Source organism: Periophthalmus magnuspinnatus, chromosome 7 (genome assembly GCF_009829125.3).
Source record: "Periophthalmus magnuspinnatus isolate fPerMag1 chromosome 7, fPerMag1.2.pri, whole genome shotgun sequence".
Taxonomy (NCBI): domain Eukaryota; kingdom Metazoa; phylum Chordata; class Actinopteri; order Gobiiformes; family Gobiidae; genus Periophthalmus; species Periophthalmus magnuspinnatus.
The window spans coordinates 8,777,126-8,789,345 of NC_047132.1; the positions used below are offsets into that span (position 1 = coordinate 8,777,126).

Consider the following 12,220-nt stretch of genomic DNA (forward strand, 5'->3'; position numbering starts at 1 on the left):
GGTAAAAAAATAAATGTGGAGTAGAAAGTACAGATACGTGCTCTCAAATGTAGTGAAGTAAAAAGTATACCTTTAAAATAAAAATTTTATAGCAAAGTACAGATACCTCAAACTTATACTTAAGTGCAGTACTACTTTTACTTTGTTACGTTCCACCTCTGGCTATAATATTCTATAAAAACACACACACACACAAATATCAAATCCAAGCTCTGAGCCTCTCTCCAATCACAGGCTTTTACTGCCACAGGACTGACTGATCATGTTTATTCAAAAGCCCCCAGCTGACCACAGCAATCTGCAAACAATTTGACCCCAACTTGATTACTTGCACCACCCTAATTTGTGTAATTTCAAGTACTACATTCCCTTTTTGCATATCACATCTCATTGGACTGGCCTGTGCTTTGGAGACAAAACAATAGTAACAGCTGTGCACACCCTCTCATTTAAGCGAAGCCCAAACTGTAGCTTGTCCTTTCCTAAAGAGGAGTGGAGAGGGCCACTTCTCCACGGCAACACAGCTGTTTTTGGTACAACAGAGCAGAGCATCATGGGGCTGCGGTGACTAAGGCCGGGCGGAAGTCGTGTGATAAATGCAATGTGAAAACGCTCAGAGACAAATGACCCGAGCTTTGGAGAGAAAAAGTCAAGTCAAGATGTTTAAAGTCACAGTTAATGTTTCTCAAATGAGGTGTTGAGGAGAATCTGGGCATAAACTGAGTACTTCCACATGCAAAATGTCATTCATTCTCATGGTTTCACCCATTTATCAAAAAAAACAAAAAACAGGCTAATCTTCCAGCCAGATACTCCGGACCAAGATTCTGCATCGGTCGTTACATCGGATCGATATTTGCACATTGTAGCGTATCGACTATCGGCCTTTAATCTTCAGGAGAGACTGATATTTACTTTGGCCAACTTGCTTTATTTAAAGACTTTAGTCCAGAGAGGATGCTGTAAAAATGACTACAACGCTCTCTTATCCAGTTTGAATTTGGTGCAAACCCAACCTCAACCCTGTTTTACTACACATTGGATAATTTGTGTAGAATTTCCAAAATTGGCCCAAAAATATCAGTAGAGCTTATTGGCCATCGGTTTCTCTGGATCTTAACAATCGGTGTCCACATCGGTCATGGAAAAACCTATATAAGTTGATCTCTATTCTGCACTATATTCTGTTTTACATAGGTCTGTCATGATAACACATTTTGAAGCTTGATATATTGCTACAGAGAAATACTGTGATAAACCATGATAACTGAAACTAATTCATGCCACTGACACTGTAACAATACTGCACGATAATCCTTGTAAACCACTTTTAAATAGACAGTATCTTTACATGGCATGAGCTACAGCAAATATATAACATAAATGAAGCAATAATTTGCCACAGAAGTTGCATATCCAACCCTTTACACATTAAATCTTATCATATTACAACAGAAATACCCAAAATCTCCACATTTTGGCAAAGAAATTGTACACATGATAAATTTAGAGCTCCAAAATGTATTGTTTCATACATCTATATAGTAATTATAATGAGACAGACAACAGAAGCAGTGTTTAAAATAAGCCTTATGTAACATTGAAAAAATGGCCAAAGAACTAGGCATACAAAGTGAATAAATATATTATCTTAACCAATTTATTTTAATGTAAATGTGTTCACTGTCTGTATAAAGTTCATAACGTTTGTGCGGCTAATTTGGCATCAGCTCTGAACGAGACACTATGCAGATTCAGCTTTTTAAATTGAATTGAAAGAATTACATTGTAAACTCACGATCTTCCTCATTTCTTTTGTGCCAGATGTCCTTCCTATTGCAAACAACCAATCATAACTGAAGCAAGGAATATAAATGCGTGGCACGCAGCGATTGCACACGCTCAAGGCTGAAATTGATGACCGTATGGACAGGGGGTAAACTCAACCCGCTATGGCTGATTATTGACCATTTCTGCAAAACTCAAACTAGACTTGTACTATTAAAAAATTAAAAATAAAATGCTAACTAATCCAAGAATCCAATGTGTTTCAGAACATGTTTGTCGGTCCAAACTACAGGGACAAGAAGATATTTCTATAAAAAGACAGGATATTTTTGTTCTTTTAGAGGATATTCTATCAGCTAAATAAATACAGCTACTGCAATTTGATAACTGTGCCGACTCAATTTTGATTTGAAACTGAAAACCCCAATTTTTCATGATTTATAAAAATACATAGGGTTTAAATCACAATCCAAAGCCAGTAGTCTGAATTCCTCCAGTTGTAGGTACAGCATTCTGACCGTTCGCACTTACGTTTTCACAAATGGAGTGTGAACGTGTTTAAGGTGCTTTTGCCTCAGTGAGTGACCACCTTGAGGGCCCCACAGGAGGAACAACAAAGCACTCCTGCCCCAGAATAACTGCAGCTGCCAGAGTATGTCCCAGTGCGAGTGAGGCCTGGTGTCTACTGGGCACGCTCAGACAGTACACAGCCGCTGCCACAAACATCCCATAAAGAGTGTGGGAAACAGTGGATGGGTGGGCTGCTAGTCAAGTGGCCAAATGTCAGGAATAATGGCTTTGTTTTGTTTTTCCACTAATTACAATAATAGATGTCATTATATAATTGAAATACATTTAGAGGAAACTGATTTAATTAATTTGATTGAACTAATAAGGCCCTATATTACATTATGAGCGTTAAACCGTGCTATATTCCTGTTACCTCCTCAAAAACATACTTGGAGTTGTGTTTTTTTATTAGTCTGTCTACATCTCCAAAGCGCAAAATGCTCTGTTCCACCTTGTGATGTCATGAAGTGGTAGTTTTCAAATTAGCAGCTACATTTTACCTTTCGTTCAGGAAAGATTGGCAAGTCCAGGGCTGAAATGATCCAAATGATTCTAGTGAAGGTGTGTGGAGTTTTAAAACACAGTGAAGCACTTCCTGTATCACTGCATGGCATCACAAGGTGGAACAGAGTGTTTGTTTCGTGTTTGAGAGAAGAACTCCGCCTAAATATGAAGAACTTGTGTATTTTGAAGTGACAGAATTTGCTATTTTTTTGAAGAAATCCTTTTCACCAACCAGAAATATTGATGCTGATGCCATTTAGTTGTCTAAAATGTTCCAAAGTGTGGCATTTAAAGGTGCATTTCTGGTGGTGGATGTGTTTGTAATGTTATGCGTTGCCTGTTCAACAATATGACCATTTGCCACATGTATATTGTGACTGGAGAAGGCAAAGTAGGTGAAATGTGTTGCTTAGAGACACAACAACTGTATACTTTCGTTGGAGGTCTGAACTGGTCATCATTAGGTTGGGGGGTGAATGCTTAACACACTGTACTATGTCATATGCAATTAAGTTTGAAAGAATAATCCAGTATGCAATTAACCTTTTGGTAATGGGAAAAAATGAAATACAAAGTTACATTTTATAAAACTGATGGTATCTGAATGGAGTATATGGATGGAGTCAATGAGTGAAGTAAGGATTTAACTTTTTATAGAGACAAAATCTAAACGCACATTTCTTCTCATAGTAATCATAATGGTAAAAGTCTATTCTAAGGTTGTCGAAAGTATCAGATATAAACTAACTAAAACTAGTATCAAAACTTTGAGCATTTGAGCAAGTATTGATCCTAAAACAGCCACATTCTTAGGGCAGAAATTAACCTTATGCGATATTTTAGTACCGTGACAACACTAGCACATTGTGACATCACTAGTGGTCATTCGCTCAAGCAGCTGGTCCAGATAACTCCCTCTCTGTCTGAACATCTGCTCCTCGGCACGCAACAAATCAATCCGAATCGTGTTATTGGAGCAAAGATGTGATTAAAAGTCAAACAACTGCACGTGGACCCCAAAAAAAAGAGAGGGTCAGATTGGGCTGGGAGTCACGAAGAGACAAGGACAGATAAAAAGTGAATTTGAAGTAAAGACTAAACAGAACAGCGAGTCCGCATAAATCGAATGAGAATTACCTAAATGCCTAATATTAAATCTACTAAATTAAGTAAAGTTTCTGAAGTAATTATTGAGTCTGGAGGAGGTAGGACACAGTCTAAATCTACACAAAAAATGGATGAATGATCTTAAAGCTGCACTATGCAACTTTTCTGAGTGACGATCTGCTATCATTGGAGATGTTATTGCTTCATCTGGAATGTTCCGCAATACATAGCATCACAATTATCACCAAGGAGACAAGCAGGTGTGATCAGTTTACATGTAAATACTGTGTTTTATGTTAATAATTGAAAGTAATTTTGATCATCATGTAACTTTTAATCGCTGTGCTTATAGAATGTTCCAATAAACAGCATTTTAATTCTCCATGGAAACAGCTACACCCTCACAAGAAAGGGTTGAAACTTTGGGTTATCTAAAATGTTTAAAAAATATATATGTTTAAGTATATTTACAGCAGAAGGTCAGTGCTTTAGGATCTCTTAATTTGTTAAGTGACCTCTGCACTCTGACCTGATGCATTGTGGGAGATTGGGTCAATAATAGCCTATAGAACTCATTTTATCGTCCAATCACATCTTATTGTTAAAAGATCATAAGCTGCAATAAATAAATAGCAGAATGAATCACTTTAGTACTTAGTTTGCATCTGTAATGAGTCACAGAAACTTTTACAGCTTAAATCTTCTCATATAACCAAAAAATAACAACATTTCCCAGTAGTGCAAAGAAAAAGTACACGTGAAAAATACTGACCTCAAAAATATACTGCTCCCACTTTCATATACTGACCTAAAATACTATGCTTTTTGTTAATGAACATATACATTTTAAGTAGAATAAGTTAAAAGTAAAATTATAGCCTCCGGCGAGACAAAAGTTAAATGGAAAATGGTGACAAAGTATGATAATTTAAAGTCCCAATGAGTGTTAGGACAAGATTAGATCATCAACACATTTCTACATTTCGTACTGAACTACTGTCAAATGACTTGGTTTTTATTTTATTTCACGCCACTGCAAGTTAAATCGTTGTCTTAATAAGCAAATAACAAAGAAAAAAAGCCCTGACAGATAAGATTTGAAGTCATTATAAGACAACTCATGTAGATACATTTTGCAGTATAAAGACAGAGGTAATTTAAGTTTTATTTATTTGTTTTGCCCCATAGGCTTTATTAAACAAGACAATTTAGAAATGAGAGCGAAGAGCAGAAAAGACATTCAGCAAATTGTCAGAACCATCAATCGAGCTCTTAACGCTGTGGCCGGCCGCGCAGAGGTCAAATGACAAATCCATCAAAATCCAGACCACAGATTACGATTTCAAGAAACAATAGAGCAACATTTGGATCTTAAATAAACCTCGTCTCCCAAGCAATAGAAGCTGCAGATGTTTACACGTCCTTTTGTGTCGGAGACAAAGGAAATTCCCTGCGCAAGAGGGAAATGGGCACAACAGGATACAGGGAATAATGGAGGAACTGTGCTAAAGTACTGTCTCATTTAAAGGAGTGGGTGGGAGGAGGCGGGATAGGAGGGGGGAGAGGGGCAGCAGGGGAGAGGTTGAAGAGTCCACAGTATCAACAGGACAGGGACACTCGGAAAAATAGCTCAACAAAGGAACTGATTTTCCTTCCCACTGCAGCCAACTCTATATTTGGAAATACGTAATATGCTACATTTATACGTAAGCCCTCCGCTGTTTAATCAGATGGGGGTACGTCGTAAGTTTTGAAGGCCACGACAGAAAAGATGAGAGATTTGGGAATTAACAAATGTTTAAAGGGCCCATATTACTCAATAAACACTCAGTTCCACCTTGTGATGTCATGTGGTAATACAGGAAATGCTCCACTGTGTTTTTAAACTCCACACACCTTCACTAGAATCATTTGGATGATTTCAGACCGGGAATTGCCAAACTCTGCTGAACTAAAGGTAAACTGTTAACTTGAAAACTACCACTACGTGACATCACAAGGTGGAACAGAGCATTTTGATCTTTGGAGATAGACTAATTATGTACAATTATTCAAATATATGTGAATGAAACAAAACACAACTGCAGGTGTGTTTCTGAGGAGCTAAAAATATTCTAACGAGACTTAAAGCTCACAAGAGTTAATTTTGAGTAATATAGGACCTTTAAATATATTTTATTGACTACAGCTCTACTCCACTTATGGCAGTAAAATTAGAAATAACCCCAGTCTAAATCCAAACTAAATCTCATCTAAACCAGCATTAAAGCAGGTCTAAACCCGGATTAAATTGGTACTAAACCAAGACTATAACAGTTCTTAACCAGGTTCAAACACACATTACCGTAAGTTTTGGACAATAAGCCGCTACTTTTCCCCCACACTTTGAACCCTGCGGCCTACACAGCGGTGCAGATAATTTATAGATTTTTACTGGCTAACAGCCCCCACACTAATTTCTACTCAAAACAACACTGTGGATAAAACATCCATCAGTAGAACTAACACAATTTTAAACAAATGGGGTTTTGGAAAAACTTTTTTAGAAATTGCCCAAATATCAAGTCTTAAAGAATTCTTAAATAAACTCAATTTTTTCCATTTCCTCAAATAATCCAGTTAAGCTTTACTGGCAGAAACAGGACACCAAAGAAACATCAACTTCCAAATTCCCACCATTTATTTCCCTTTAGTTGCTACTGTCCACGTGCGGCCTGTGAACCTGCTTCTGCACAGGCTGATGTGTACCGGGAGCTAAGGTCAACAAAGCACAAATTCACTCTCAAACTTTATTAAATTAACTTAACTGGATCCTCATTTTGGCTGATTTGAGCACTTTTTTTTGCATTTATTACTTTAATGAATCTTTACTGCCATACACTGGTCTTTGTTTTCCGACTGGAACAAGCATCCAATGTTGAACTTGGAGATTACATCATTCTGAGATTCAAGTTCCGACCTGTGAAATGTACGGGTTGTTACTCTGAAGGTTTATTGCCTTAAAATAATAGCTATTAAAGACTGAATGAAATATGTATTACTGTAATATATGAGCAAATGTTTGTGTAAAGTACTGGTACTTCGCTGCTAACTGTGAAACAAGGAAGTTCATCTCCAAAATCTATTATATTCTTTTTTTTTTTTTAATTATTATTATTTTCATATTTTTTATGACTCAATTCAGGGTAGGGAGATGGTCAATGAATATGTGTACGACCTCTATCAGGAGAACGATAATCTTAAGAGGTTCTCCCAAGAGCAGCAGACTCTTGCCCTGAGGGACCAAGCCAAGGTGGAGGAGCTCGAAGAACAACTGAAGAGGCACAAGGCGAACAACCACTATTACACCGCTGATGTCTTTGAGGAGCTGAAGTATGCCCACGACACCATAGAGAAACAGGAAGTCGCCATGATTAAAAAGTCCCAGAAACTAGAGCAGTATGAGGACGAGAACAGGGCACTGAGGTCTACACTACAAGAGACCACTGAGGTGGCGGAAAGCAAAGACAAGCTTCTGGTTAGCACCCAGCAGGAGCTCCAGAGGGAACAGCAGGAGAAGCAGACTCTGCAGAGGAAGATCACCGTCCTGGAGTCTGCCCTCACTGAGCAGAGACAGACAGCTGAAGAGGCCCAGAACAAGTCACAGAATCTGGAGGAGAGCCTGAACATTGAACGCAGCAAAGTTCAAATACTCCAAAAGAACTTGGACTCACAGAAGACGGCTTTTACGGCTGTGCTGGAGAAATGTCACTCCACCCACAAGGCCATGGTGGAGGAGAGTTCACTCCACCAGAAGACCACCAAGGAGCTGAGCACAGCTTTGACCCACAGTGAGGAGGAGAGAACATCTGCCTTCCTCAGATGTGAGCAGCTGCAGATGTCCCTAAAGGAGTCAGGTGATCAGCTGCAGCAGACCAAGGTCATACTGGAGGAGCTCCAAGCCGAGGTGGACAAGAAGAACAAGAAAAAGAGGAGGAGGAGGTGGTTTATCTGCTGGCAGTAAATCACCCTCCATCCCAAACCCAACCCCTTCTTAACCTGTGTCTGTATCTTGACTTGTTTCCACTGCACATAGTGTAAGTGGCACAAATGAGTTGAGGTACAACGCACACACAGGTCCTGCATTCAAAATAAACAAAAAAAAATTGCAAATTCAAATGAGTCTAAATGGTTGCTTTTTCCTGTATCCCAACAGTTAAACATTACTTATGTTACCATGGTAGTGGTGAAGAGGTGCTTCTCACAGTTTCATAGATCAATCTGTAGTACTACACTAGTCACACTGAAAATATGAGCAGCACACTTAATCTAAAAAGCATATTATTGTCATCATATTTTGAAATAATTTTTGACTAGATCTGGGTATCAATAAGACGTTGTCGATAAGATCCATATGTCGATAGTGCACTGTCGATTCAATAAAATACAATACAATATATTTCAACTCGATTTGATACAATTCAGTAAAAAATAAAGGTCTTTGGGACACTTAATGATCAGCCACATTTTCACAAAAATATGAATATTGCATTTATTTTCTTATTTAGCTTCCAAAATTGTATTTATTTTAAAATTCAGCAGGTGTGGCCTACATTCATGTGCGCTCAATAGTCCAAAATTTACGGTACATTTTTCTTGTTTTGACACAATGTAACACATGGATCCAAATGTGCTTAAACTGCCTTATAGAAAAAACATAAATGTAATAAAATATAAATATAATCAGGCAAAATAGAACATAAACATCATCCCTCCTGTATGATTAGATGATGTACAAAGTAAAACACTGACTCTTTGTTAATCTGGGCATTAAAGCAGCACTGACCTTTATGTGGGTACAAAAGCAAGGTAGTTTATGGTAAGCAGCTCCAATAAACTAGAGTAATAGGGAAGGCTCTGAGGCTCGTAATACGACCAAATATTTTCCCACAGGGCTGTCCGAATAACACAGAAGACCTTTGTATTCCACCATACTCATAATATTAAAAGAGCCAAAAGCCAGTGGGACCGCAAAATAATCAAAGGTTAAAATAGCAGTTACAAAGAAGTGCTAATAGGCAGGTTTATTACAACGGTGATCACTCGGGTTAAATGTACTGAATTTAAATGTCTATTAACTAAGCATTGATTAATTATTAACCACTAAAGCGAAGGTAGTTGGTACACTTGTCCTCTGCATTTGGCCTATCCTTCAGTGCCACTGGGGCAACCCGTCAGGAGCAGTGCATTGGCTACCACAACTAAGCACGTTTGACTAGGAGTACCAGCAAGAGGATTATCATACGCATTTATCGATTATCAAATACAAACTGATTATTGTTTACTAAATCTACGCTCAATGACTGGTTTATAGATCCATTTTTGATTTTGTAAAATTATGTACCAGTAGAGGGGGGCGCAGAGTTCAGACTTTTGACAAATTTGTTTTTTGTTTTGATAGCAATTATTACACATTTATTATCAAGAAATTAATACCGAAAGCTTTTTATTTAGGTTTTAATAAACAAAATAAAAATGTAAAAAACTCCTTAATATCCATAACTATGACATGAAGATTCTCATACAGATTTTAAGTCAAACTCCTGTTGAACTCCTGCATAGATATTGCTATTTGCAGTGTAATTATTTTGTGACCAGAGGCTGCGTTTTAAATCTAGGCGATCGGTCACAGTCACATGCTGCTAACAATATCCACGATAATGTCAACTGTCTAAAGTTAGCTTCAAAGCCACGCTATTTTTACACAGAGGCACATGATGTATGCCCTCCTCTGATGTCAGCTCTCAACACCGCTGCCCAAACATTTATTCCACCCTGATGAAGGCAAACATAAACTTCAACCATGTTCGATAAGACGCAGCTATTGTCAGAACTGTGGCACTGGTTTGTGTATTAACACTCAGGGCAAATATAACACAGTGGTCGGGCCCATGAAGTCAGTGCTGTGTAGTGTCACTTGTTGGCATAGTATTTGCGATATCAAATGTTCACTCAAGTAACTTCTCTTGGTTGGGGGTCAGCCACCTTCTTGTCTTCATGGAGATGCTGACTGTAATACTCCACAGTGTTGCATTACATTCATCAGCCTCTATGGAGGCTCACAGTTTGTGCAACAATGCCTCTGCGTTAGCAATAAAAACACCTGCAGTAAATAAATCCACTATAGAAGATTAATGCCAAACTGTGGAACATTCTGGCCAAAGCAATAACATTTCCATGGAGACAAACAAGTACCGGATCCCAACCAGAAAAGGTAAATCATTATTTGTCATTCCAATCAAATGAAGAGTTATAAAAAATCTATTTTAAGCTTTGGCTTATTACTTTGACAGGTTTTATGTCAGATGTCCTTCGTGTTTGCAACAAGTCACTTATATTGACTATTTGAGCCACTTCCCTCTGGCAGGAGGCTACGGTCCATTGGGACCAGAACCTCTCGCCATAAGAACAGTTTCTTCCCCTCTGCTGTTTGTCTCATGAACACTCTATAATATCTGCACTAAACTGGACACTTTATAACACCGGTCACTTTAATAAGCCACTTTGCACTGTTGTTCTGATGCTGCTATTGTACATATTTTTTCCCTTTAAGTATTTCATTTGATTTTTTTAAGCATATCTTTTTAACTTTGTGCATGCTCTTATTTGTATTTGTATTTATTCAGTGTGTTTATGTTGCACTTTTTCACCGTATCAAGTTCCTAGTTTGTGAACTGTGTTCACAGACTATGGCAATAAAAGTCTTCTGATTCTGATTCTGATTCTGATATTTTGACTGTAGTGGGCAGGGGGAGCTGAAGTGTATTACTTAAGGGCAACAGCAGTAAAAACTACTACTATTACTACTACCATCCATCCATTTTCTTCTGCTTATTCAGGGCCAGGGTCGCGTGGGCAACAGCCTAAGAAGGACTCCCAGATTTCCCACACTCCAGACACGTCCTCCATCTCCTCCAGTGGGATCCTAAGGCATTCCCAGGCCTGCCAAGAGACATAGTCCCTTCAGCGTGTCCTGGGTCTTCCCCGGGGCCTCCTCCCAGTGGGACATTCCTGGAACATCTCCCCAGGGAGGTGTCCAGGACACATCCTGAACAGATGCCCGAGCCACCTCAGCAGGGCCCTGTCAACATGAAGGAGCAGTGGCTCTACTCCGAGATCCTCCCTTGAGACTCCTCACCCTATCTCTAAAGGAGTGCCCAAAATACTAGTACTAAAATACTACTATTTTGTCATTTGTTAATCTTTTCTAGATCTATTTGAATATGATACATTGATTTGATTTCTGCTTGAAGAAAAAAGCAAAAATAGTGGAACAGCTCAAATTATCTCTAAGCCAAATAAGTAAATAAACTACTAGAAACTTTTAAGCATATTCTGGTGAGGTGATTAGGACATGCTATTTTGAGTATGTGTAAGTGGCAGATCTAGGAGATACCCAGATGAATTGTTCCTCCAAATCTTGCTGACCAGGGCTGTAATGACGGATAGAATGCAAAACAAGCTGTGCCCAAGCAATCATTGTTGGCAGGGCTTTCATGTATTTCAGCGCCCGTCACCTCCGCTGCCGGTAAAAAGATGAAGGGAAGGAAGATATGTTTACGTCTCCAGACAAAGCCGAGCACCGGTGTTATGACCAGAGCGGAGCGGATTGGCCCGGGAGGCGAGAGGGTGGAACAGGAGGGAAAGCCATCATCACTCAAGCCCTCATACAAGAGACACGAAACATGAGGACTGATGTATTTTAAGTGGGTTTAAAGTGAACGTAACAATGACTTCAGGAACCAAAAGGACAAAGGGGATTTAAAATGGTCTGAACAGGAAAAAAATCAAGTCTAAACCAGGGCTAAAATTATCAAAACGGCTAAAAACTAGATTAGAACTAAATCTGGACTAAACCATGTGTAAAACAGGCTTAAAAAAGACTAAACTAAAATTAAACAAAGTCAAAGTTATGTAACTTTTCTGGTAAAGGGTCTACCGTCTTCACATCTCCAAGGAAATCGTATTGCTTTGCTTTGTTTTGCGTGTTGCTCAGACCAAGTTACAAGTCAAGTCTGTGGAGAGGCGAACACGGTTACAGTAAAAATGTGTTATTTTCAAGGCAATTTTTTTGGCAATAATGAACTGATATTGAAAAAGTATAATGCCGTACTGCGGAATATTCGAGACCATGCAATTTTTCCATTCAGACCAGAAAACAATAAAATATGTCTAAACTAGAGCTAAAATAATCAAAGAAAAAAAAATATAA

The 12,220-nt window shown here is 38.5% G+C and overlaps 1 protein-coding gene across 8 annotated transcripts in view; it reads right to left on the reverse strand.

The window, feature by feature from the left end:
- hspg2 (heparan sulfate proteoglycan 2) overlaps positions 1-12,220 on the reverse strand; it is a 179,653-nt gene that overhangs the window by 110,844 nt on the left and 56,589 nt on the right. The window lies entirely within an intron of this gene.